The 26,499-nt window shown below is 30.4% G+C and overlaps 1 long non-coding RNA gene and 1 pseudogene across 1 annotated transcript; both read right to left on the reverse strand.

The window, feature by feature from the left end:
* Positions 1-1,456, reverse strand: LOC128295139 (uncharacterized). The gene is made up of 2 exons (XR_008285462.1): positions 1,085-1,456; positions 1-69 (listed from the first exon to the last, which is right to left on the reverse strand). It is a non-coding gene; the product is annotated as an uncharacterized LOC128295139 (long non-coding RNA).
* Positions 1,457-19,052: 17,596 nt separating this feature from the next.
* LOC108460167 (leucine-rich repeat extensin-like protein 4) lies at positions 19,053-21,344 on the reverse strand (annotated as a pseudogene).
* Between the last annotated feature and the right edge of the window lie 5,155 nt (positions 21,345-26,499).

Consider the following 26,499-nt stretch of genomic DNA (forward strand, 5'->3'; position numbering starts at 1 on the left):
TTCTCCCGTTTTAGTCCTCGATGACTTTCTCCTTTCCTTTCGATGCTGATGCTTCAGGTTCTTTGTTGGCTACGAAAATAATAATTTATAATCATCAATACAACATGATTCAATTTAATTCATGGGCCTAAACATGCAAATTTAACCATTTTTATGTATATATATAATTTCACCATTAAGCTGTCTACTTGAGTCATTATTACTAAATTATTTATATCTTGAGCTACGAAACTCCAAATTAATATCCGTAAATTTTCCTTAAAACTAGACTCATATATCTTCTAACCATAAAATTTCCAGAATTTTTGGTCTAGTCATTTAGTACAGTTTATTCGTTAAATACTCCCCTGTTATTTCATTTGACAGTTCTGACCTCTCTCTACTAAAAATAAATTATCTCATTATACAGAACTCGAACAAGGTTCTTGTTTATTTATTTTGAAACTAGATTCATTAAGGAGTTCACATATATAAATTACACTCCATAATAATTTTTGTACAATTTTTAATGATTTTCCAAATTTAAAACAGGGCATCTCGAAATCACCCCGAACCAGTCTTACAAAATTTCAAATATCTCTTGATTCATCAATTCATTGCTTACACTATTTATACTATAAGAAACTAGACTCAATAAGTTTTAATTACATATTTTTTTCATCCTCTAGTTCAATTTATACAATTTTTAGTGAATTTTCAAAGTCAGACCATTGCTACTTCCCAAAACTGTTTTGATGTAAAATGTTAATAACCAAATTTATAACACCAATTCACACCTTATTCCTATTCAAATTTCATTTAAACTCAAATTTAACTATTAAATTTTCAACATATTTTCTTAATTCCGAATTTTCCTCAATTTAGTCCCTAAAACACAAAACTTATAGTTTACTTTGCAATTCAATCCTTATTTCATTTCTAACTTGAATTCCTATCAATTTAACCCCTAATTCATCTTTTTATTCAACATGAACAATATTTAGAAATCTAATAACTTTCAAAATATCAACTTAATTTCATCAAAACTTTGTTCTAAAGCTTTTAAAACATCAAAATTAAGAGAAAATGACTAAATTTAGCTTACCAAATAAGTTTGAAGCTTCAAAATCTCAATTTTCCCTTTTTCTTTTCTTTCCCTTTTCTTCCCCTGTTTTTCGAATGCTCTCTGTTTCTTATTCTTCTTTGTTTCTTTTTATTCTTTTTCTTCATTTGTTTTATATACATATATATATAATATTATTTAATAATAATAGTTAATAATAATTTATAATTTATAATTCAATAATAATCTAGAGAAATCTTTAGATCTTTTTCTTTGTTTGCCGCCTCAACTATACTAAATGGTCTATTTTCCATTTTGGTCCTCTTCATTTTCTTTTAATCTACAATTTAACTTTCATCCTTTATTCAATTTAATCCTTTTTACTAATTACTCTAAATTAAGCTAAATTTACTTAATTAAAACCTAATTAAACACACTACTAGACTCATAAATATTTTTTAATAATTATTTTCGAACTTATTTCACTAAGACGGAGGCCCGATAACACATTTTTCTGGTGCCCACGGATTTTGGGTCGTTACATTTCCTCCCCCCTTAAAAAAATTTCGTCCTCGAAATTTTACCTGAAAATAAGTGAGGATACTGCGATCTCATAGTTTCCTCTGGCTCCCACGTTGCTTCTTCTACACTATGGCTTCTCCACAAGATTTTTACCGAGGGACTCGTTTGTTTCTTAATTCTTTCACTTCTCGAGCTAGTATTTGAACCGGTTCCTCTTCATATGACAGATCTGGTCTAATATCAATGTTTTCAGTAGAGATAATATGAGATGGATCCGATTGATACCTTCGTAACATGGAAACATGAAAAACATCATGAATTTGTTGTAATTAGAGGTAAAGCTAATCGGTAAGCAATCGGTCCAACTCTCTATAACTTCATATGGTCCGATAAACCGAGGACTTAACTTTCCTTTTCGCCAAATCTTAATACTTTTTCCAAGGAGAAACTTTGAGAAACACTTTATCTCCAATCGAATATTCAATGTCCCGACGTTTGAGATCAAGATAAGATTTTTGTCATCAAAAGTCGCTTTTAATCTCTGTTGAATCTTCTCGATTGTTTCTTCATTTCACGAATCAATTCCGCCCAATTATTTTTCTTTCATTCAACTCCGTCCAACATACTTGGTGATTTACATCTTCGACCATATAACGCTTCATACGGAGCCATCCGAATACTAGATTGGAAACTATTATTATAGACAAACTCAGCTAGTGGCAAATATCGCTCCCAACCCGCTTCAAAATCGATAATACAAGCTCAAGCATATCTTCTAGTACTGAATTACCCGCTCGGATTGTCCATCGTTAGGGATGAAAAGTCATCTTGAAACTAAGTTTAGTACCCAACGACTCATGTAACTGTCTCCAAAATCTCGATGTGAACCGGGGATCTCGATCTGAAATTATTGATATCGGAATGCCATGGAGTCTAACAATTTCTCGAACATACACGTCGCAAGTTTCGAACGACCAATCGATCCCGATCGCTATAAAATGTCTTGACTTGGTAAGTCTATCAACTATCACCCAAATAGCATTCTTTTGCTTGCTGACAACGGTAATCCCGTAATAAAATCCATTGTAATGCGATCCCATTTCCATTCAGGAATATTAATAGGCTGAAGCAATCCAGTAGGAACCTGATGTTCTTCCTTTACTCGTTGGCAAGTCAAACATTTACTTACAAATTCTACTATGTCTCTTTTCATCCCTGGCCACCAGTATAATTCTCTTAAATCTCGATACATTTTCGTGCCTCCGGGGTGCATAGCAAATGAACTATCATGAGCTTCCCGTAGAATCAACTCTTTAAGCTCAGAAGTATTTGGAATACAAATCCGATTTCGAAACCTCAAGCATCCACAATCATCAATACTAAAATTTTCTGCTGTGCCATTCTGTACCATCTCTCTTTTCTTCAATAATTTGTCATCTTCCAACTGAGCTGATCTAATCTGATCAAATATTACCGGTTTTACTCTCAATTCGGCCAAAAGACTCCCATCCTCACTGATACTAAGCCGTGCAAACATTGCTCTTAATTCAATTCTGACTTTTCGCTTAATGCATCACCTACAACATTAGCTTTTCTGGATGATAGTCTATAACACAATCATAATCTTCGTAAGCTCGATCCAACGCCTTTTCTCAAATTTAATTCCTTCGAGAAAGAAGATACTTCAAACTCTTATGATCAAGATAGATGTAGCATTTTCACCATAAAGATAATGTCTCCAAATCTTCAATGCAAAAATCACAGCTGCTAACTCAAGATCATGAGTGGGATAATTCCTTTCATGTGGTTTCAATTGACGAGATGCATAGGCTATTACCTTCCCATCCTGCATCAATACACAACCCAAACCACTCAAAGAAGCATCACTATACACTACAAAATCTTTACCCGATTCTGGCAATGTCAAAACTGGTGCCTCGGTTAACATTCGCTTCAATTCTATCACCATTTTCTGTCTGAATACTGAACCTCTTTTTATAGCAATCCAAAACTACCCCATGTTCATATAGCCAGTCCATACCCAAAATGATATCAAAATCACCAAAAGGCATGATCAACAAGTCCACAAGAAACATTTTATCATGTATTATTAACGGGCACCTCCGACATACTCTATCTACTAACACCGTTTGTCCCAAAGGGCTAGACACTTCTATAGAAACTTTAGACATTTCATATTCTAATTTTTCCGATTCGACTAGTTTTGAATTTATATAAGAGTGTGACGAACCCGGATCAATTAAAGCATAAATAGGCTCAGAATACAATAGAAATATACCTGTAACAACATCATGTGCATCGCCTTCTTCTCGTTTTCTGACCACATAAGCTCTAGCTGGTACTCTGGCTTCAGACTGCTGAGTAGCAATATCACTGCTCCTTCTACCAGCACCTCCTCTGGAAGCCGAATTACCTCTACCTGACCCTCTGCCTCTAGCAGTAGATACTGATCTTTGTGACGATACAGTGCAGACTATCGGTATTCTGGACGATCTCGATAAAATGGTCTAGAACCACATCCGAAGCAACCTCTAGTTACTTTCCAACATTCTCCTCTGTGTTTCTTTCCGCAGATGCTCACGATCTGAATTTCTACACCTCGAGATGGACCTCTCACATGCTAGTAGTTACTGTCATCTGTTTACCTCTGCTTCCACCACCTCTGTCTGAACTAAAACTAGATTTCCAGTCACTTCTTGATTCTTTGAATCTCTTGGTAATGGATTAGAACTAGTAGTTCCCATATGTTTCCCAACCGATTTACCAATTTCGATTTTTATCCAGCCCAAGACTTGTTCTATCATTTTTGCTCGCATGCGACCGGATCAACAAGTTCATGAATTCGAGACTTACCAATTGAATCTTGATTTCATCTCGTAGTCCCCGTAAAAATCGTTTACAACTATCACCTCGGTTGGAATATATTCTAAAGCATACCGCTCAATCTAGAGAACTCTCGCTCATAATCCAATCTTGACATATTCCCTGTTTCAACACTAAAACTCTTGCTTTTCTCTTCGATGTACAGTTCCCCAATATACTTCTTCGAAATTCTTTTTGAAACAAGTCCCAAGTTACCCGATCATCCGCAAATGTCTAACCACGATTCCCACCGAGATACGCTCCTCCTTATAAAGTTGATATTGCACATATCGACTCTCTCGGGGTGCAGTCTAATTGTTGCAAAACTCTTTTGTTGTTTCTATCCAATTTTCAAGAACGGATGGATCAGCTCCTTTTAATCCACAAATTGCGTGGCACCATATTTTCGTACCTCTTTAATCGGGCTGTCTCGACAAGAGGTATAGATGTAGTAGCGGTATAGCTCTCACTATATCTTGTAATGCATCGCCTATATCTCTTAACACTTGTGAGGTATTTATTTCTCTCCCTACGTTAGGAGATTGATTATTTAACAGATTCACACTAGGTGTAGCGATTCGCTTTCTTCTAATTCTCGACTTCCAAATACATTTCTGCTCAACATTATCCATTCTTTCATCGACATTTTATCTATAAAACAAAATCAAATAAATACATTAGCATCCAAAATCTCGACTCAATTTCAACTCGGCGTTGGCATGTACTTCTAAACTCACTTCGAGCCAAATTTAGCCCGAGAATCGGCTAAACTCGATAGCTCGATACCAAAATTGTAACACCTCTTAACCCCAAACCGTTACGAACGAGGTTATGAGGCATTACTGGACATATCGAGACAACTTGCGAATAATTTACAATTAATATAACTTTTATGGTATAATATAATAATTAAGTCCCTATCTTGAACTCTCGAAGTTCAAACACGATATTAAAAGTAGAACGGGACTTGTTCGAGTATTCCAAAATTTTTTTATAAAAATTTGGCAGATTCTGCTTATTTTTACCTAAACCTCCTGCAAATTCAAACCAAAACAACCAACACCAATATTTCACATTCATATAACTATTATTTATATCATTAACAAAATTTTAACTTAATAACTATCATAGCATCATTCAAAATTGATTAAAACTTCATTCATTTAACAACTTAATGTTCATGTATCAAAATATCATGTACTTTCCTTACTATTTCATTTAACCATCTAAATTTTATAAATCATCCTTCACTACCCAAAGTAATATACATATTCAAGTGACTAAACAACACCTATGTACATGCCACTTTTATCCAAAAGAAAATATACATCACCAAATTTGTGTTGGAGTCGGATTGTTTTGGATGTTGAGCCGAGACACTTGACTTCTACTAACTGCATGACGGAAACAACCGTCTGCTGAGTATGGATATACTCGATGGTATTACTATAAATCGAGTCATATCAACAACAAAAAACATAAATATTAAAATACCTAACAATTAATGTCATATGTACTAATTCATAAATCAATGTATTTTCTCAAACTTAAATTTATATCACTTATGAATATACATTTCATACTTTTCTCTTATTATCACAATTCCAATTTCAATTGTAATTCTTCTCATTTCAATGCTTCAAATTCACATTTCAATTTTTCACCCTATTAACGTAACTTTCGGACTTTGGCGGATACACGGATCCAACCAAACACACCAATATGGCACCCAAAGCCTCATCGGATAGTTCAAGTAATAATTGACACCCAGTGTCTCATCGGCCTAGCCAAGTAAAGTTGGTACCCAGACCTCATCGAATCTATCCGAAGAAATATAGTGACACCCAATGTCTCATCGACTCGAGGTCAAGTATCCTGAACACTTCCAATCCTATGGCATGCCAACTATATCCGACTCAGCCCGACTAGTTAATAGGGTATTCAATTCACTTTCTCAATCCTATATCACTTTCAATTCACAATTCAAATCACCAATCATTTTCAATCAATACACTTTTCAAATAATTACATATTCCATAATTCACTTATTCAATTCAATTTGATTCAATTTGCATCACTTTCATTTTCACTCAATATTCATATCAATTTCACATACTTACCTCAAGTCTTACTTACCATACATAACAATAAAAATTCAGCAATCAATAATAATTAAAATTCAAATTATAGTAATACAAACCGTAATTCTCCGTTTTAGTCCTCGATGACTTTCTCCTTTCCTTTCGATCTTGATGCTTCAGGTTCTTTGTTGGCTACGAAAATAATAATTTATAATCATCAATACAACATGATTCAATTTAATTCATGGGCCTAAACATGCAAATTTAACCATTTTTTATGTATATATATAATTTCACCATTAAGCTGTCTACTTGAGTCATTATTACTAAATTATTTATATCTTGAGCTACGAGACTCCAAATTAATATCCGTAAATTTTCCTTAAAACTAGACTCATATATCTTCTAACCATAAAATTTCCAGAATTTTTGGTCTAGTCATTTAGTACAGTTTATTCGTTAAATACTCCCCTGTTATTTCATTTGACAGTTCTGACCTCTCTCTACTAAAAATAAATTATCTCATTGTACAGAACTCGAACAAGGTTCTTGTTTATTTATTTTGAAACTAGATTCATTAAGGAGTTCACATATATAAATTACACTCCATAATAATTTTTGTACAATTTTTAATGATTTTCCAAATTTAAAACAGGGCATCTCGAAATCACCCCGAACCAGTCTTACAAAATTTCAAATATCTCTTGATTCATCAATTCATTGCTTACACTATTTATACTATAAGAAACTAGACTCAATAAGTTTTAATTACATATTTTTTCATCCTCTAGTTCAATTTATACAATTTTAGTGAATTTTCAAAGTCAGACCATTGCTACTTCCCAAAACTGTTTTGATGTAAAATGTTAATAACCAAATTTATAACACCAATTCACACCTTATTCCTATTCAAATTTCATTTAAACTCAAATTTAACTATTAAATTTTCAACATATTTTCTTAATTCCGAATTTTCCTCAATTTAGTCCCTAAAACACAAAACTTATAGTTTACTTTGCAATTCAATCCTTATTTCATTTCTAACTTGAATTCCTATCAATTTAACCCCTAATTCATCTTTTTATTCAACATGAACAATATTTAGAAATCTAATAACTTTCAAAATATCAACTTAATTTCATCAAAACTTTGTTTTAAAGCTTTTAAAATATCAAAATTAAGAGAAAAGGACTAAATTTAGCTTACCAAATAAGTTTGAAGCTTCAAAATCTCAATTTTCCCTTTTTCTTTTCTTTCCTTTTCTTCCCTGTTTTTCGAATGCTCTCTGTTTCTTATTCTTCTTTGTTTCTTTTTATTCTTTTTCTTCATTTGTTTTATATACATATATATATAATATTATTTAATAATAATAGTTAATAATAATTTATAATTTATAATTCAATAATAATCTAGAGAAATCTTTAGATTTTTTCTTTGTTTGCCGCCTCAACTATACTAAATGGTCTATTTTCCATTTTGGTCCTCTTCATTTTCTTTTAATCTACAATTTAACTTTCATCCTTTATTCAATTTAATCCTTTTACTAATTACTTTAAATTAAGCTAAATTTACTTAATTAAAACCTAATTAAACACACTACTAGACTCATAAATATTTTTTAATAATTATTTTCGAACTTATTTCACTAAGACGAAGGCCCGATAACACACTTTTCTGGTGCCCACGGATTTTGGGTCGTTACATATTTTACTTATTAAGAATATTTATCGTATTAATAAACTTAACTGTCAAGTAATTTTCAACCAGTAAAATTAAAATTAGACTAAATTCTTACTAAATCATTCTTATTAAAACTTGTAAGACCTGCATTAAGGGTAAATTAAGAATTTAAGACATGCCTTATATTCATACTAGAATTTGATTTATTTAAAATTAACCCTAAAATATATATATCTTTTTTATGTTGATTTTTTTGTTAAATTTATTTTTGGTATTGTATACACATGCACAATATGAACATATTCATACCACACATATATACATTATATTTAAAGCGAGTTGTCCAAATAAAAATCTATTATTTATTCTCTAGAAGTTTAAATCAGATCGATTCTATATACAAACAATTCTTGATTACCAAACTAAACACAGGAGTTGATTAAATCTTTATTTTAATACATGACATAAAGTGCCGCTTGTCAAAACTTTTAAAATGTGTTTACATTGAAAGATCCATGCATGTTGCTCGTCCGCATCAGGCTTGATGGTGATGGATTATAACCATAGATCATCATTTATCATAACAATCCATCAGCATCGGAATAAAAAAACTAACCCCTTCCAAGGGCAATGAGATAAAGGGGGGAAAAGTTTAATTTTGATTTTTGATCATCATCATCTAATTTTGTTGCTGTTAAAGTTATAAAGTGAAATTTATTTTTTTTTACTGTTATTCGATCGTATAATTAGAGTGATATGATAGTCTAATTTATTGAATACTTAAAATTATCAATAAAAATTTACATATCAATTGAATATTTAAAACCATTTAAAAGCTTATTTCATGTCATCACTTTATTATTTTTTTAATATTAATCTCATCATAAGCTCTTATCATATCTGCTCTTTTTAATGCAATGTCTAAAATTAACCATAGCCCTTCCCCAACCCTTAAATAGGAGAATAATGCGTTTCAGCGCAATCGAACCTACGCCCTTCTAATAATGTTATAAGTCATATTAAAGTAAAAAAATATATACAAAAAATAGTATTAATTTCATTATAGATTCTTATCATATCTGTTCTTTTTGATATCATGCCTAAAACTACCAATAGCCGCTCCCAACCCTTAAATATCAAATATTAAATAATGTAGAAAACTAAAGCCATTATTAAACCTAAACATGTTCAAGAGTCGTGCTTTCGTTCAAGCCCAAGATTTGTTCGAAATTTGGGAGAGTTAGGACATAAATATTAGGATTGAAAAATGGGTTAGGATAAAAACATTAGACCTGATTAAAATATGGGATGATTCTAACTCTAAAATTCAAAACATGAGCTCAACTTAACTCTTTTTGAAGTTTATAATTTTTTTCTTTAATATATTATGAAAAATAGACATAGTATACTATAATGTAAATACTAAAAATATATTAAGTTGTTTTTGTTTATAAATTTTTAAAAAAATAAATATATAAAGATAGCAAAAGATATATATAATTACTAAATGACTTAATACATCATTTGGTACTCGAGCTTGACACTTGTTTATTATGTGGTACTGTATTATTTTTGGTCCAACTGAGTATCTATATTTGACAAAAGTTATATATTTTGATATCCAAAGATAATAGTACTAACATTTAGTGCTTAATTCAGGTTTTCAAGGTTGATTTTATGAAAGTTAATTGCTAAGATTATTAGGTTTGAATTTTCATGATTTTGTTGATATAATAAATTTAGTGCTAATTGTGAATTTGTCTAATTTTGCATTTAATTTGTTAAATATAGTCGATGGATGTGATTTAATTTGGATTTTAGGGTTAATTTGATAAAAGTTAATTGTTAATTTTATTAGTTAATTATGGATTTTTACGAAATCAACTTTAAAATCTAAATTGAACACAAAAAAGTTAACAATGTTACCTTTAAGTACCAAAATATATAAATTTTATTAAATACAGGTATCACATCAGCTAATAATATATTAAATTCGGATTTGGCCGGCTGCTCCTACTCTCAACATTAACTCATCTAGATCATCATAGGGATGCAAAATTACAAATCCTCTTTTAATATCTTCATCAAAATGCATTATTTTTATAAGGTTACCTATTTGTAAGGATTTGTTTGTTTTTAACAATGCTTATATAGCAAGTATGGGCAAAAAGATTACCATAAGAACAACACAAATCATTGGGGGTGGGATTTGGTAAATTGATGGGGAAATGCTTATTTTATTTAGTTTTCTTTGGTTGATTGGGGTCAAATTTTTTTTATGATTTTAATATATAATTTTGTACTTAAATTTAATATATATTTAATATAGTTTGTGTGTTATTTTTAGTTCAATGTAATATTTGTATTTAACAAAATTTATATATTATGGTGCAAAAGGTAACAATGATATTTTTTATTTAATTCGGATTTTAAGTTTGATTTTATAAAATTCATAATTAGCTAATAATATTAGCAATTAACTTTCGTCAAATCAACTCTAAAACTAAAATTAAACACTAAAAAATTAACATCGTCACTTTACCAAAACTATAACTTTTTGTCAAATACAAGTATTAAATTGGACTAAAAAATAACAAAAATAATACATTTAAAAAATGTCAAACTCCTATTTATGGATTCAAGTGCGCTAAAGCGTATCATCCTCCTATTTATGAGTTGGAGAGAAGCTATAAGTAGTTTTAAATATTACGTAAAAAAAACAAATAATGAACAGAACCTATAATGAAATTGTTAAAAGAAATCATATATTAAATTATTTTTGATAAGCAATGGCTTTATATTGTTCCATCAATACATGAAACCTAATCATAGCCTGTCCAAACACTAATTAAATGATAGTTATGCCCCATTTTTGAGGTAAAATTAAACCCAAAATTCAATTAAGTTTTACATCATTTTTTTTATGGTGTGCAAAGCTCTAACATCCCATGTGACTATCACCTTTTGTAGGGCCCCAGTTTCTATTTAATTTTCCCTCTTTCTGCATCTTTTGGTGAGATATAGTTTGCATCTTTGTCATTCTATTTGTAAATGGGAAATGTACAAGTAGAAGACTTGCTTGTTGGCTTTGCTTTTAATTTAATTTAAACAAATAGAATTTAAGCTCAAAATTGACAATGTTATGAAATTCTTTAATGCCATCATTTTTTTATTTTACTTACATTTGATGTTTAATAGAATCTCAATTAAATATTTAGTTGAGTTCAATAAAATTTATAAATGAAAGTATTAATGTTTTTATTTACAAAACTCCAACTCTGATAACATCATATGTTAATAGCCTATTTGAAATTTGAGAGCTAGGAAGGTCACCGTAGATTGCCTTATGGAATGGTTCCTACATTCACCCACTGCTTTTATGGATAGTAGATTCTTCTTTTTATGGGAATATCTAACAATCATACATAAGTTGAGATGTTTTTTTATATATATTTTTATATAATATATTTTTCTTATTTTATAATATTATTAATTAATCTAAATAATTAATAAGGTTAACAATTTTAATTAAAATGTTGATATAGTTCGTACTTATAAACACCCTTTCCAACAAAAATAAAAACCATGTCAACAAGATAAGTTGGAAAATGTGTTTTTGAGAAAATATTTTAATTAAACTTTAATTAGAAGAAATGTGATAAAACTAGGATGATCAAATTATCTCAAATTAAAGTATAAGAACTAAATTTTAAAATTGAATATTGTATAAGGACCAAAACCAGAATTTTACCCTTTTTATCTAAACTTTTCATATTTTTAGGGTCATGTACCTAATCATGCTATTATCCGCCAGCCGGGGCTCTTCTTTCTTTGTTTGTCCATTCTCCCATTTAAATTATCATTGAAAGAGAACAACATTGATAATACTCTAAAATGACAGTGTTTTTATATATTAATCATGTGTTTATTTTGAGCTTGAGCCTACTAATTTGAGCTATTTATGTCTTTTTATCTTTTAGGGACTAAATTGGAGGCGAAAAGTAAATTCAAGGGAAAAAGCGTCAATTTGGAGATCAAATGGGTCAATATGCAACGTGGGACAAATATGGTGCCAAAAGTGTGAACATGGAAGGCACAAGGAGTTAAAAGCAAATAGAAGAGATTTTATTTTGGAAGACTCTATTTTATTTTATTAGGATGATTAATATTAAGATAATTATTAGGATTATTCAAATTTAGGATTTTATTTTAATTATCTTTGTTTATCTTTAATTAAATGTATTTATCTTTTTAGAATTTAAGTTCAATTAGACTATCTCCTAGCACTATAAATAGGGGGTGAAGTGACTCTATTTAGGGGCATCTTTTTCTGTAAACACTCTCCCCTTGAAAGTCTAGGCTTTTGTTTCTTCATATTTTCTTTCAATAAAATTCCTTTTTCTATTTTTATATTTATTTTCTTTTCCACCATTATCATGAGCCACTAAAGCCCTTCTAGCCAAAAGTTGTCAATATTTCCCCAAAAAGAGTTCTTGAGGCCTAGAATCCGTACTTAGCTTCTCACCAAGTATTCATCGTTTCTCCGCACTCCGGGCTGACGCTTCCGTCCATAGCCCTTAAGAAGTAAGCTTTTCAGCATATGTAAAGGCGGCCGTTTTGTATATTTTGGAAGGATTGCTTAGTCGGTTCGTTAACTTATTACGTCAGAGGTTGGCGAGCCAAAGAGACAAAATGGCGTGGGATTCGCCATTGAGAAGCGTTGATCTAGCATAGATTACTGGCTAGAGTCAGGTTCCCTAAAAATCGTAAGTCTAATCTTTGGAGCTGGTGGTCGTAGGCGTCCTCTTCCACTATAACTGGCTTACTTAAGTCGAGAAGGATCATCCAAAATTGAGCCCAAGGCGGAATGAGACAACCGGAGGCTGGAACTTTCCCATAAGAATTTCTTTTCTCTTAAAACTCTCTTTATTATTTTTATTATTTTCGTAATCATAATTTCAGTAAACTTTAAATTCTGTTTTTATTTTATTTTTTGCTTCCAAAATCAATTCTTGAATTCTGTTTTTTTTATTTTTTCTAGGAACGCAGGTTTTCTTGGGCACGATTCTGCCCAGGATTTCGAGAAACGAGCATTCGTATAATCCGGTCCCTGAGGATTCGACCCTACTCCCCCTTTACTATTTCTTTTTCGTTATTTTACAGCGAATAGGATATTTTTGGTGCTCTCAACGACGCATCAAACATTGTTCAATTTCATCCTTTTTATTTTAGTACTCTACTTTGTAGGCCAGAAAATAACAAGAGCAAATAAACTGATTTAAGTAATCAGCATGGTGAAGTAAGAAATTTTTTTAGGGCCAAAATTATATTATAATTTTACAATAATAAAAATGTAATTTTATTTTTATTAATTAAATTTTTAAAATTTTAAAGGATTTAGATGAAAAATTTTCCATTTTAGGGGGGACGGGGCCCCTGCCAAGCTAGATACGCTCCGGGTAATCAGATATTTAATATTGCAAGTCGATGAAGACAAGGGGTTTGAGTCAATTTCAGGTTCGAATTATTTAATGTTTGAACAATTTTGAGTTATTTTATTAAAATTATTTCAATTTTGGATCATTTCAAATTGGCTATAATAATTATTTGTTTGAGCCGTTTTAAATTTGGATAATTTTGGACAATTGTAATAGTGATTGTTCTTTTTTTATATTCTTAATGCCCGTTTTATAGTCCATATTTATGGTTTGTAGTTGCCCTTTCCAATATATCGTCTCCAAGACTAGAACTTACGTTCTCTCTTAAGCAACCCCCCTAAGTGAAATTTAAATTTTGGTCCTTTAAAATTTATAAAGTTTTAAATTAATATATAATCAAATTGCACTTTGACCCCCAAAATGATAAAAAATTATTTAATCTTATAAAAATTATAAAGATATAAACTTTTAAAATGATAAAATTACATTTTAATTCTCAAAAATTATAAAACTTAATTCGGCCTCAAAAAATTTATTGTCTTCGCTCTTTTCTTAGGTATATAATATGTCTTAGCACTTAACTCAATACTTATTGGTAATGTAATACTACAATATAGAGCATTTAATTTTATATGAAACACATTTAATGGACTCAACCATCACAACTGAGAGCCTGCATGTCCTACTCAAATGAAGCACCAACATAAGTACCAATTGAGGAAGAGTTGGGTTTATTGTTTTCTTGCCACTTTGTTGAGAAAAAAAAGGACAATAGTCAACAGAAATGGACACCAATTGTGGTGTCTATGGATTTCAACTTTTAAATTTCATATTCAAAAAGAGAAAAAAAAAAGAAAGAAAAATGCCGAAAAATCATTAATTGCACTAGTGATTCTTAAATTATGATGGATATTAAATTAATCTCAATTTAGATTTAAAATTTAGAATTTAAATTAAAATTTAAAATATTAATATTACAATAACGGATGTTAAAAGTTAACTTAAATCTAATTAAAATATATTTAAAACACTTGATAAAAAGAATACAAATATCAAATACGTGAATTTTATTTTAATATGTAATGTCATTTGTAAACTTGATTGGATACAATTCTATTCATGACATTTAGATTTTAATCATTTTTACATAAATTACCAACATATGAGACACCATTTTAGTTTACTTAATGTATACACAAATAATTATAATAATTCAATATAAAAATAAATAATTTTTGTTTCAAGCGTAAAATTTAATTTTTACGTGTATAATTAAAAAATAAAATTTCACTTTCATTTTACCAAATCAAAATTATTCATCAAATATATATAAAATCAAAATTCATATATAATTTTAACTTGAAATATATATTGCACAAATAAAATTTTATCTAATTTGTTCATAAAGTAAGCACATTTGTGCTTATAATTTGATACACTTGATTTAAATATTTTTGCATATCATATTGAATTATCATTTTAGAATTAAATTAATTGATGTAAAATCTTAATTAGCAAATTACTAACAGTGATTCGGCAATTTTGGATAAGATTGGTGTAACGACCCGAATTTTACCGTTACCGAAAAAGTGTATTTTCGGGTCTCCGTTTCTGAAAAATGGATTCGTAAATATTTATTAAAAATATTTACGAAGTCAATTGAGTGGTTAATTAGAGTTTAATTAAGTAAATTTAGTTTAATTAAGAGTAATTAGGAAAAATGACTAAATTGAATAAAGGATGAAAGTTAAATTGTAGATTAAAAGAAAATGAAGAGGACCAAAATGGCAATTATGCCATTTGTCCTAAGTGAGGCGGCATAAACATAAAAATCTGAGATTTTTATGTGTTAAAATATATATTAAATTATTATTATATTATAGTATATTATATTATTTATTATATTATATAAATAAGTAAAGAAACATAAGAAACAGAATGAAAGCAAACGAAACAGAGAAGAAACAGGGGAGAAAGAAAGAAAGAAAAAGAAAAAGGAAAATTTGGGTTTCAAGGCTCAAAGTTTAATTTGGTAAGTCAATTAAGTCATTTCTTCTTAAATTTTGATGTTTTAGAAGCTTTGAAACAAGACTTTGATGAAAATAAGTTGATATTTTGAGAGTTTATAGATTTTCAAGTATAGTTCATGTTGAATAAAATAGTGAATTAAGGGTTTAATTGAGTAAATTTCAAGCTAGAATTGATAATAGGATCAAATTGTAAAGTAAGTTATAAGTTTTATGTTGTAGGGACTAAATTGGTGAAAGTTTGAAATTAGGAAAGTATGCTGGAAATTTAATATTTAAATGAGAGTATGGATGAAATTTGAATAGAAATAAAGTATGAATTAAGATAAAAAGTAAGTAAATTTAGTTAGAATTAAATTGAAATTAAAGTAAATCAACATTTTGTACTAAGACTATTTTGGACAGCAACAGTAGTCTAAGTTTGAAAAATCACCAAAAATTTTAGAAATTGAATTAGAGGATGAATAAAAAATGAAATTAAATATTATTGAGTCTAGTTTCTTATAGAAGAAACGATATAAGCAATTGAATTGTAAATTATGAGATATAATGAATTTTGTGAGACAAGGTCAGAATGAATTCGGGTTCCCCTATTCTGACTTTGGAAAATCACCAAAAATTGAATAAAAATAATTAGAGGCTTAAAGTTACATGTTTAGAATCCCTAATGAGTCTATTTTCATTAGAAATCAACGAGAATGTTATCCAAGTTTTGTACTGTGAGATAATTAATTTTTAGTGAAGAAGGGACGAAACTGTCAGACAGCAGAATAGGGGTGAATTTAAAGAATAAACTGTACTTAATGGCTAAACCAAAAATTCTGAAAATTTTATTGTAAGAAGATTTGTGAGTCTAGTTTCAGGAAAAATTAGAGGATCTTAATTTAGAATTCTATAACTCAAGATATGAATTAGTAATGTATTAATGATCATGAATTGTATTAATTTAAGTAGTCAATGTGGTACCGAAATCTCGGCTAAGAAAGGACAAGACAAAGTCAACGGAGTTAGCTCGAAAATTATGGTTTGTATTTCTATAATCCGAACCTGATACTTAATTGTTGAATTTATTTCTTAATATGTATATTAAGTATTTTGAAGTAAGAATTATTGTGTTTTGCAAATGAAATGGATTGATATAGTATGTGATGAATTTATTGAATTTATATTGATTGAATTAGGCGTATATATATATAGATATATATATTGAATATCGAATATATATTGATTATTTGAATTGAATTGAAATATAAATTGTTTGAAAATTTTAAATATGAGATTTGTGATATTTGGATATTTGTTATTGAAAAGTGAATTGAATTGTATTGAATTATGAATTTATGTGATTAATTAAAATGTGTATTGATTGAAAAAATTGAAAGTGAATTGAATACCCTATTAACGATGTCGGGCTGAGTCGGATATAGTTGGCATGCCATAGGATTGGAAGTGTTCAGGATTCTTCGACCTCGAGTCGATGAGACACTTGGGTGTCACTATATTTCTTCGATAGATTCGATGAGGTCTTGGGTACCAACTTTACTTGACTAGGCCGATGAGACACTGGGTGTCAAATATTGCTTCGAACTATCCGATGAGGCCTTTGGGTGCCATATTGGTGTGTTTGGTTGGATCCGTGTATCCGCCAAGGTCCGAGTCTTGTTAATAGGGGTAAATAAGTGAAAAGATAAGTCGAGTGAATTTGATTGATTGAGCTATTGGAATGAAATGAGAAATTGAATTGAGAATTGAAATTGAGATATGAGATTGAAAACATGAACCAAAAGGTTCATGAAATGAGTGAAGTTCAAATGGATGATGATTGATGTTAGAATGAATTAAAATGGTATATTGTTAAGAAGTAAAGTGTGAAAACAAGTGAATTGTGAATATATGACTTGTATAGAATTTATATGGTAAGTAATTAAAATTTTATCTATAAAACAAATAAATGAATACTTATAATTGTTATTGTGATTTTAAGTTTAATTGTTATATTATTAAGTGTTCGGATTATGGAAATACCACTGAGTATACTATACTCATTGTCACGGTTTGTTTCGTCTTGCGAGTTTAGTAAAGATAGAACGTTGAATCGGCATCCCGATTCGATCCCGAATTCATTAAGGTAAAGTGTGTTAATTATTGGTAATGGCATGTACATAGGATGTTTTATGAGAGTCATTTAGGTTGTAGATGTACTCATGAAATGAGTAAATTATGGTTAACAGCGGTATGTAGTATGAATTTTGAAATTTACTAAAAATTAGTAGTGATTCTAAATTAGTCCCGAATTGAATTTATCTTTTTCATATTGGACCGCGAGGGCCCATTAAAGGGACGACATCTTAAAACTAGGATGTGTGTAAATATTTATTTTAATTAATGACCGAAATTGAACTGTACTGACTGGTAATGTCTCGTAACCCTGTTCCGATGACGGTATAGAGTTAGGGGGCGTTACAATTGGTGGAGATTTGGTGATAAGAATTTACGAACTTTGTAGGAAAGATTGATGGATGAATATACAAAAGATCTCAAAAGAAACCAACATTACAACACTTACTTTAACTAGTTCAAATAGATGATCAGTTCCTTCGTTTGTAATGGCACTGATTCTATATCTCTTAAAAAGAAAAAGACATTCAGTGTACATTGGAAAATTTAGACCCACCGGCATTAAGGATTGCACATGGGACTAAATCCCAACAACATTGATTAAATGCTTAAAAATTGATGGCATATTGAATCTACCACCAATTAAGGAAAGGGCAAAAATAAACTTGAAAATGGCCCCCTTTTTAGGGTCCCACTAATCATCTCAATTACCACCAACCTCCTCGATAGAAATTCCAGGGAGCTTTTCATAATCCACTCATACAAAACTATTTTAAAAAACCCAGAATTTTTAAGCCAAAAAAACTGGAAAATGCTCCCTACACAATGTTAAAAGAGTAAAATTTTTTATAGGAAAAGTCAAATTACATGGAAGAAGAATGTAGAAGGTATGAATGAAGCAAAGGAGAATTGATTATGAATGGCTAAGTGATGATAAAGTACATGTAAAATGTTCATGAGAATATACTATAAACGAAAAAATAAGAGAGATAATAACAATAATAAAAAGAAAAAAGCCCACAAACTAGAAGCAAGATAGCAACATGAAGCAAGTGTTGCTTGTTGCTACCATTGTAAGGGCTTTAGATTACTATGGTTTTCTTTTTTTTGGAAATTCATCCCTATACATACATCTTTCCTTTCAACCTACACTCTTCTCTTCTTTTATTTTCACAACTCCAAATATCAAATAATTTATGGGAGAGAATTTCTCCTCTTTTTGGGGTTTTTTTATCAAGGTTAGAGGAAACTCTTGAAAGAATCAATAGAAAGGTGGCGGTGGAGGTGAAGCGTATGATACTCCGATTACTGGTGGAAGTGGCCCTTCGTATACAGGGAGCCGGTGGAGGTGATGGTGGTGGAGGTGAATGATAATGGATTGGTGGGGGTGGGGTGAAGGTGATGGAGGTGGTTTGTAATGAATTGGGGTGGGGTGATGGTGATGGTGGCGGCGGTGATGGCGTGTACTCTACACATGGTGGTGGTGGTGGTGGAGGTGGCTCAATACATGGAGGAGGTGGGGAATAAACAGGAGGTGGTGGTGGTGGTGGAGATAAGTATGGATAAATTGGTGGAGGAGGTGAATGTGGTGGGTGTGGTGGAGAATGTACAGGAGGTGGCGGTGAATGGTGTGGCGGTTGCGGGGAGTTATAGTAGTAAGGAACTGGTGGAGGTGGGGAAAACAATGGAGGTGGAGGAGGGGGTGAATTTGGTGGTGGAGGAGGTGGAGACCTCACACAGTATACTGGTGAAGGTGGTGGAGGAGATGGTGGAGGTGGTGATGGATAAGTAGGTGGCGGGGGTGATAGTGGAGGTGGGGATGGAGGTGGTGGTGGTGGAGAGTAAACTGCTGGTGGTGGTGGTGGTGGTGGAGGTGGAGGTGAATAAACAGGTGGAGGTGGAGATGGTGGCGGTGGAGGAGGAGAGTACACAGGTGGCGGCGGAGGTGGAGGTGGTGAAGGGGGAGAGGGAGGGGGAGAGTATACTGGCGGTGGTGGCGGCGGAGGTGGTGATTGTGGAATAAAAACAGGCGATGGGGGTGGCGGTGACAGCACAACAACCGGCGGCGGAGAAGGCGGAGGAGGAGACGGCAAAGAAGGAACAAAAGGAGCACATCTAAATGAATTACAATCCACCGGTCTAGACAAGAAAGACCTACATTGAGCAGCACTCCGTTGTAAAGGCCTCGCAGGCAAACAGTTCCTCCTATCGTCAAAAGCACGTAACCCCAAACAAACCGGCGGTTCTCCGGTGAAGAAATTATACGAAAACGTGAAATTCTCCAACTTCGGCAACCGACAAATACTTGCTGGAATCTTCCCAGACAACATATTATGTGCCACATTAAGCTGTTCAAGACTCACCATTCCCCCAATTTGCTCCGGCAAAGTACCCATTAACTCATTAAAGCTAACATCAAAAAGAGTCATATTTCTCAACCCCCCAATTTGCTCCGGCAAACAAGATCGAAACCCATTGTTCATTAAAATTATCTCTTCAAGACTCGTCATGTTCCCAAGACTCGCCGGCACACAACCTTGAAACTTGTTATTAGCCAAAACAATAACAGAAACCGGCGAGTTACCAAAATTATCCGGTAGATTAAATCTAAACCGGTTATGATTAATAAAAATAGCATCCAAATCTTTATCAAAAAGCTCTTTGGGCACAGTTCCTTCAAATTCATTGAACCTCAAATCCAAAAATTTAAGTAAAGGAAGCTTAAGAATCACTTCAGGGAACTTACCGGCGAACCGATTGTTGCTAAGATCCAACTCGAACATCAGCTTCAACTTAATAAACTTATGCGGAACCGTACCACAAAACCGGTTCGAGTTGATATGAAGCAATGCCAGATCGGTGAGTAACCCAAGCTCCTCCGGCAAGTATCCGGCAATATCTCCATGGTTTAAATCAATACCGGCGACGGTTCTGATTCTCTTGTTATCAAGCGCTCGAGCACAGTAAACACCAGTATAGTCACACACCCCGGATCCAACCCAATCGGCGGTGAGATTAAACGGGTCGGAAAGAATCGCTTTTTTCCAAGCTTGTAGAGCTATATAAGCGTTTCTCAACCTCGGGTTTTCAAAAACCAGTGACGGGTCGACGGTGACATTCTCCCCTCTGTCACCGAACTCATCTCTGTAATAAAGCAGCTGTCGTTGCTTTATGTACGATACTTCCTTGTCGGTAAGTCCGCCATGGCTGGAAACATAATGCTCATCGCATGAGCATAAGGATACAAAAACTGATACTAAAAGAAACAAAAGGTAACAAAAAGAAGAATAACAATGGAGGTCGATAAGGTTCGTCTTCTTCATCTCACATGAGACATCTTATATTAAAAATGCCACCTTTTTTTGAACTTTTTTTAAACAAAAGCTTGGGTTTTGAAAATGGGATTTGTGCAGAAAACATGAATTTGGGGTTTCAATTTGGAGATCTGAAGAAGAAAATGTAGAGAGAAGGAGACAAAAGAGAGAGCCTTTTGGGTTTTTTCGAGTATGGAGATGTGTGTATGGGAGAGAAGATAAGCATTTTTGTAAAGCTGTTATATATAAAATATATTATTTAGATTTAAGGTCTAATATTATCTTTAGTCCTATATTATAGTAAAATTTGATATCCAGTCCTTTTACTTCAATTTTGGGATAATTTTAAATTTACAAATCTTATAATATTATTATAGGTTCGGAAGGACAACACAATTACTTCATATCATTGAAGTAACATTATAATTCTTTTATCTTTTATTCAATTACACGATTAAAATCATATGAAAATCAGTCATTGTCTTGATTTAGATAGAGTAGTGATTAATTATACATTTATTTAACATGGGTTGAATGGTGGTATCCTATCCCTTACCCTAATGTTATATTAAAAATAAAAATCAAACATTCATTAAAGAATTATAGGTATCCTATAAAAATGTGTCATATATTATGTTGTTATTAGCAACTTTTTATTTTGAGATGAATTTGAACGAAATTGATAGTTCAAGTGTCAAAATAGATAAAAAAAAATTCATGGACCAAAGTAAAAATACGAGTATAATTTAAAAGTTAAATCGTGGCATAAGCTTGAATAAACCACTTTACACTTTTAACATATTTGGAACGTCACAAAAAATGAATGACCAAATTATGTAAAATTTAAATAAATAGATTAAATTTGAAATTTAAATATAGTAAAAGGACCAAAACCAAAATTATTGCTTTAAATTCAAAGTGAGAAACATATGATAATAATAATAAAGGGACCGCTAAATCACAGCTCAAAGCCACCAGCTCCTTTTGTTTCAATCTCAGTGTTATAATTAATAATATTAAAATTTCTCTTTCATAGCTAGGCTGACGACTTTATTCTCTTTAGAATCTCATTCCCATTTCAAGCTTGAAACAAGAACCAAGCCATTTTAATAAAAAAGGGGAAATTGTCACCCAGTACCTTCCCAATTTTTGAATTTTTAAAGTTTCAAATTATTTTAAAATAATGAATGCGTTAGTAGGATTTTCCGACCACCATTGTTGACCACAAAAATAATATCTCCACCGGGTAGACTGGTTCATATATAAATTGGCCATGAAACTTGGTTCATATATTCCATGTCTGATCCAAGTTAGAATTTAATGCTAAAACTGATAATTTAATGCTAAAACTGATAATTAAGTAACTAAAAAGGATTTAATTAATACAATTGTAATGCTTTGAGACTCCAATTGAAATATTTTACTATTTTTGTCCAGTTTATGAACACTTTTCTTTCCATTGTTTTCAACTTCTTTTTTTCCATTTGTTCCGATGGGAAAATTGAAGTAATTCAGCTATCAATAGTAACCAGAATGAAAATAATAGTAATTTGTTGGTACGTTACTTTCCACTTTCAAATACAGTTCTTACCGTTATCCCCACTTTGCTACGAGCTTTTAGAATTGGGTCGGGAATTGATTAATATATTTGTTGGTATAAATGAATTACTTAGAATTAGTTAAAAATAAAAATTAAGATAAAAAATGTCAGTAACTAAATTGATTTATAATTTTATAAAAATATTTGTAACGCCCCAAAATTTGATAAATTTGTTTCTGTAAATAATTAACATAATTGTGTATCTGTTTTAGTGGTTAAGTGTTTTAGAAGTATATAAGAGGTCTCATGTTTAAGTCTTGTATTTGGTAAATTGTGACTTTTTCCTAAATTTAAGCCTTAACTTCTAGTCAGCAGGCTTATATTAAGTTATTTGTAATTTCATATTAGAATGGACCTACCGGTCTGGTGATTAAGTAAAGTGTTAATGAGCTAGAGGTCTTGAGTTTGAACCTCTGCGTGTACATGCGCGTATATATAATGTATATACGATTAATTACATTTAGGTACTAAATTATTAGTAAATTTATTATTACACTGCCTGCACCATCGAAAATCCCTTTTTTCTTCTCTTCTACAATTTAATTTTTTATTATAAAACAACTTTGAATGTCATAAATCTACGAATCAAAATTCAAACCACTTTCTTCTTCGATCTCCGGCATTGATTTTCAGATTAATGTTGATTTAAGATTTGTTCTTCTACTTTTCAATTAGGTATTAATCCACTGCACCATTCGTCAAATAGTTTCTTGGAGTTCACTAGTTAAATTTTTTAAAAATAAAAAAAACTTAATAATTCAATGACTTAAATAAAAATTTTCGAATAATTCAATATAATATTTAGATGGTGTTTGAGAGTAATAGTTATCTACTAGGACGCGATTGCTTCAACAATGATTGGATTTCAAGTGGTAATGAACAAAACCAGCCATTTTATCATATTGTTTGGCCATTTCGAGATAAGTTGAATTAGTCATTATTTTTCAATCCATTTTGTTTAAAGTACACGTTTTAATCATTTACAAAGTATTTCTTCTACTTATACTGTCTACCACCATATATATGATTCACAAACTAAAATAACTCAATTTGCATTGATACAAGTGGTTAAGAATGAATAAATAAGTTCCCTCTTCCATTCGTATTTAGATCACTTAGTGTAATTTTTTTTTTTGAATTGTGTTTGAATAAATCTTTAATAAATAATCAAATTGTAGAGATGTTATAGGATAAACTTCTTTTAAAAACCAGATATTTTTAAGCAAATTCAATTACATAAAAAGTCTTCAAATGGATCCTTACCGTGTAAGAGATAATCCAAGATTTCTTTAACAAACTAATGTCAATAAATATGGCAATTAGAGGGACTAAATCTCAAATCTTATCATAATATAAGGATTGACCATTAATTTTGACCGAAATAAATAGATAAATAAAGTGGTGTGGAAGTTTGTTTTTGTTGTTTGATGTTTAAATCAATAAAATATTCTAAAATGACTAGCAGGAAGTATTAACAAAAGAATAAGAATAGAATGTAACCATTTAAAAGAATATTATAAATTGATAGTAAAATTTATAATATTAAGAAAAATAAAAACAAAACGAATATACTCATATCACTTTCAATTATTAAATTCTAATTTTTTCTTAATTTGAGTTTTGTTATTACGATGCGATGCATTTAACTTATTTTTTCTTTTACTATTATATCATTATAATAACCAATCTTATCCTCTCTAATGTTAATCTATAAATTACTAGCTTGCTCGACTTGGATGTTGGAGTTTTTGTCAACATTTTAACCTCAACCAAAAGATTTCCATGATCTAAATTTAATCAAACAAGTGGGCAATTAAATGTGTGACCAAAAACATGGCAAATTGAAACTTCCAAAATTAACAAATTGACCCCATTTATTATTATTTTAATAATAACTTTTTCATTAATTTTGTCAAATTATTCATGACATATGATGACATAAATTTTAGTCTAATATATAATCTTATAAATAAATTTTAATTTTGTGCAATTTCATACACTAAACGTCATAAAATTAATATCATTTTATGTTAACATATTACTTACACAAATAATTATCTTTATTCAATATAAAATAAAATTTTATTTATTTATTTAAATGTATATAATTAAATCAAAATAAGAGTTTTATTGTATACATTTAAACTACAATCAATATTTCATGTTTATAATTGTATACAATCAAAGTTTATGTATCAATTTATACATTATATCAAAATTCATGTATAATTTTAACTTTTATCCCTATATATATATATAATATCAACGTTGGGTGCAATTTGAAAATATTATAATTTTTCCATTTTAAATGTAAAAAAATTGTCTAATTATACAAAAATATAAAAAAACGAAATTAATGAAAAAATACCTAATGATTGAAAGAAAGGTAAATAAACAAAAAGGATGAGATTATAAAGAAGAAGTAAATACAAAGTTAGAAGGAAATTTTTAAAATTGACGAAATTATTTTGGATAAGTATTGAAATTATATATTAGAATATTTTGGCTACATTTAACAACTAAGATATAAATACATTGTATTTTTCATGCTAATATTCACTTATGATACTTATTATTTGATTGTTATGAAATTAAATAATCACCAAAAATAAAGTCAATTTCTCTTTCATTATTCATTTTCATGAAAAGAACATAATCAATTTTTTCTTCAAAAATATCATTATCAAAGATAACTTAATTAGGAGCGTAGCGTATAAACGGCGGGATGGTACAGGTCATCATTGGACCCTTTAATGGCACCTAAGAAGGTGGAACTTTATTTTAGGTTTAATTATGAATTTCATCCTTCTATTTTACAAAAAATTAAGACATTGGTCCCTATACTTTAAAATGTTAAAATTTGGTCCTTGCACTTTTCAAAAGTTCAAGAGTTAGTCTAAGGTTAAAATATGCCATAAGTCCCTGAACTTTATAAATTTATAATTTAGTTCATATACTTTTTAGATTTTAAAATTAGGTCTAAGCTGTAACATTATTATTATTATTTTGTTAAATTGAATTTTTCACAACATTATTTTTAGTTACATTACTACCAAGTGAGTATTTTTTGAATGCAAAATGTCACCCCAACATATTTAACAAAAGAATTAAATGATATTAACGATTGGACCTAAATTTTGATATATATGAAAAGTAAAGGAACTAAATCATTTGAAATAAAAAAAGTATTAAGTATTAAATTTTAAATTTTAAATTTATAAAGAGTATAATGACCTATTACATATTTAAACTGTTAGTCTAATTGATAATTTTGATAATTTAGTCTGAACTGCTTGTTTTCAAATTAGGGATTTAATGGGAAGCTTTAACTATGTTGCTTAATTGGATTAGAATTTTAATTTTCACAAAATTCGAAGATTAAATTTTGATAGATTAAATTGGAGGGATTAATTTCTTAATTTTCATAAAATATAGGGATGGATTTCATAGTTGAACCTCTTTTTTATAACCTTACAAAAAATCCAACCGGCAATGCCAGCTATACTTCTCAAAACGACACGTTTCATGTGAAAGTTGCCTTCGTGTCGTCGCGGATTTTTGCTAAGGGGTCCCACTTGCTTCTGGTTTTGATGGGAATTGTACCCAAGGAAAGTTGATTAAGTTGTAAAAATAATAATTAAATTTAAAATTCCGATTTAAATTACTTGAATTTGTATTTGGTTGATTCAAACTTGAATTTAAAATACCTCAAATTTTAATTTAAATTGATTTAAACTCCAGTTTTAAATTTGATACAAAATTTAAAAGGATTTGAACTCCAATAATTGACTAAC

This window comes from Gossypium arboreum, chromosome 7 (genome assembly GCF_025698485.1).
Source record: "Gossypium arboreum isolate Shixiya-1 chromosome 7, ASM2569848v2, whole genome shotgun sequence".
Lineage (NCBI taxonomy): Eukaryota > Viridiplantae > Streptophyta > Magnoliopsida > Malvales > Malvaceae > Gossypium > Gossypium arboreum.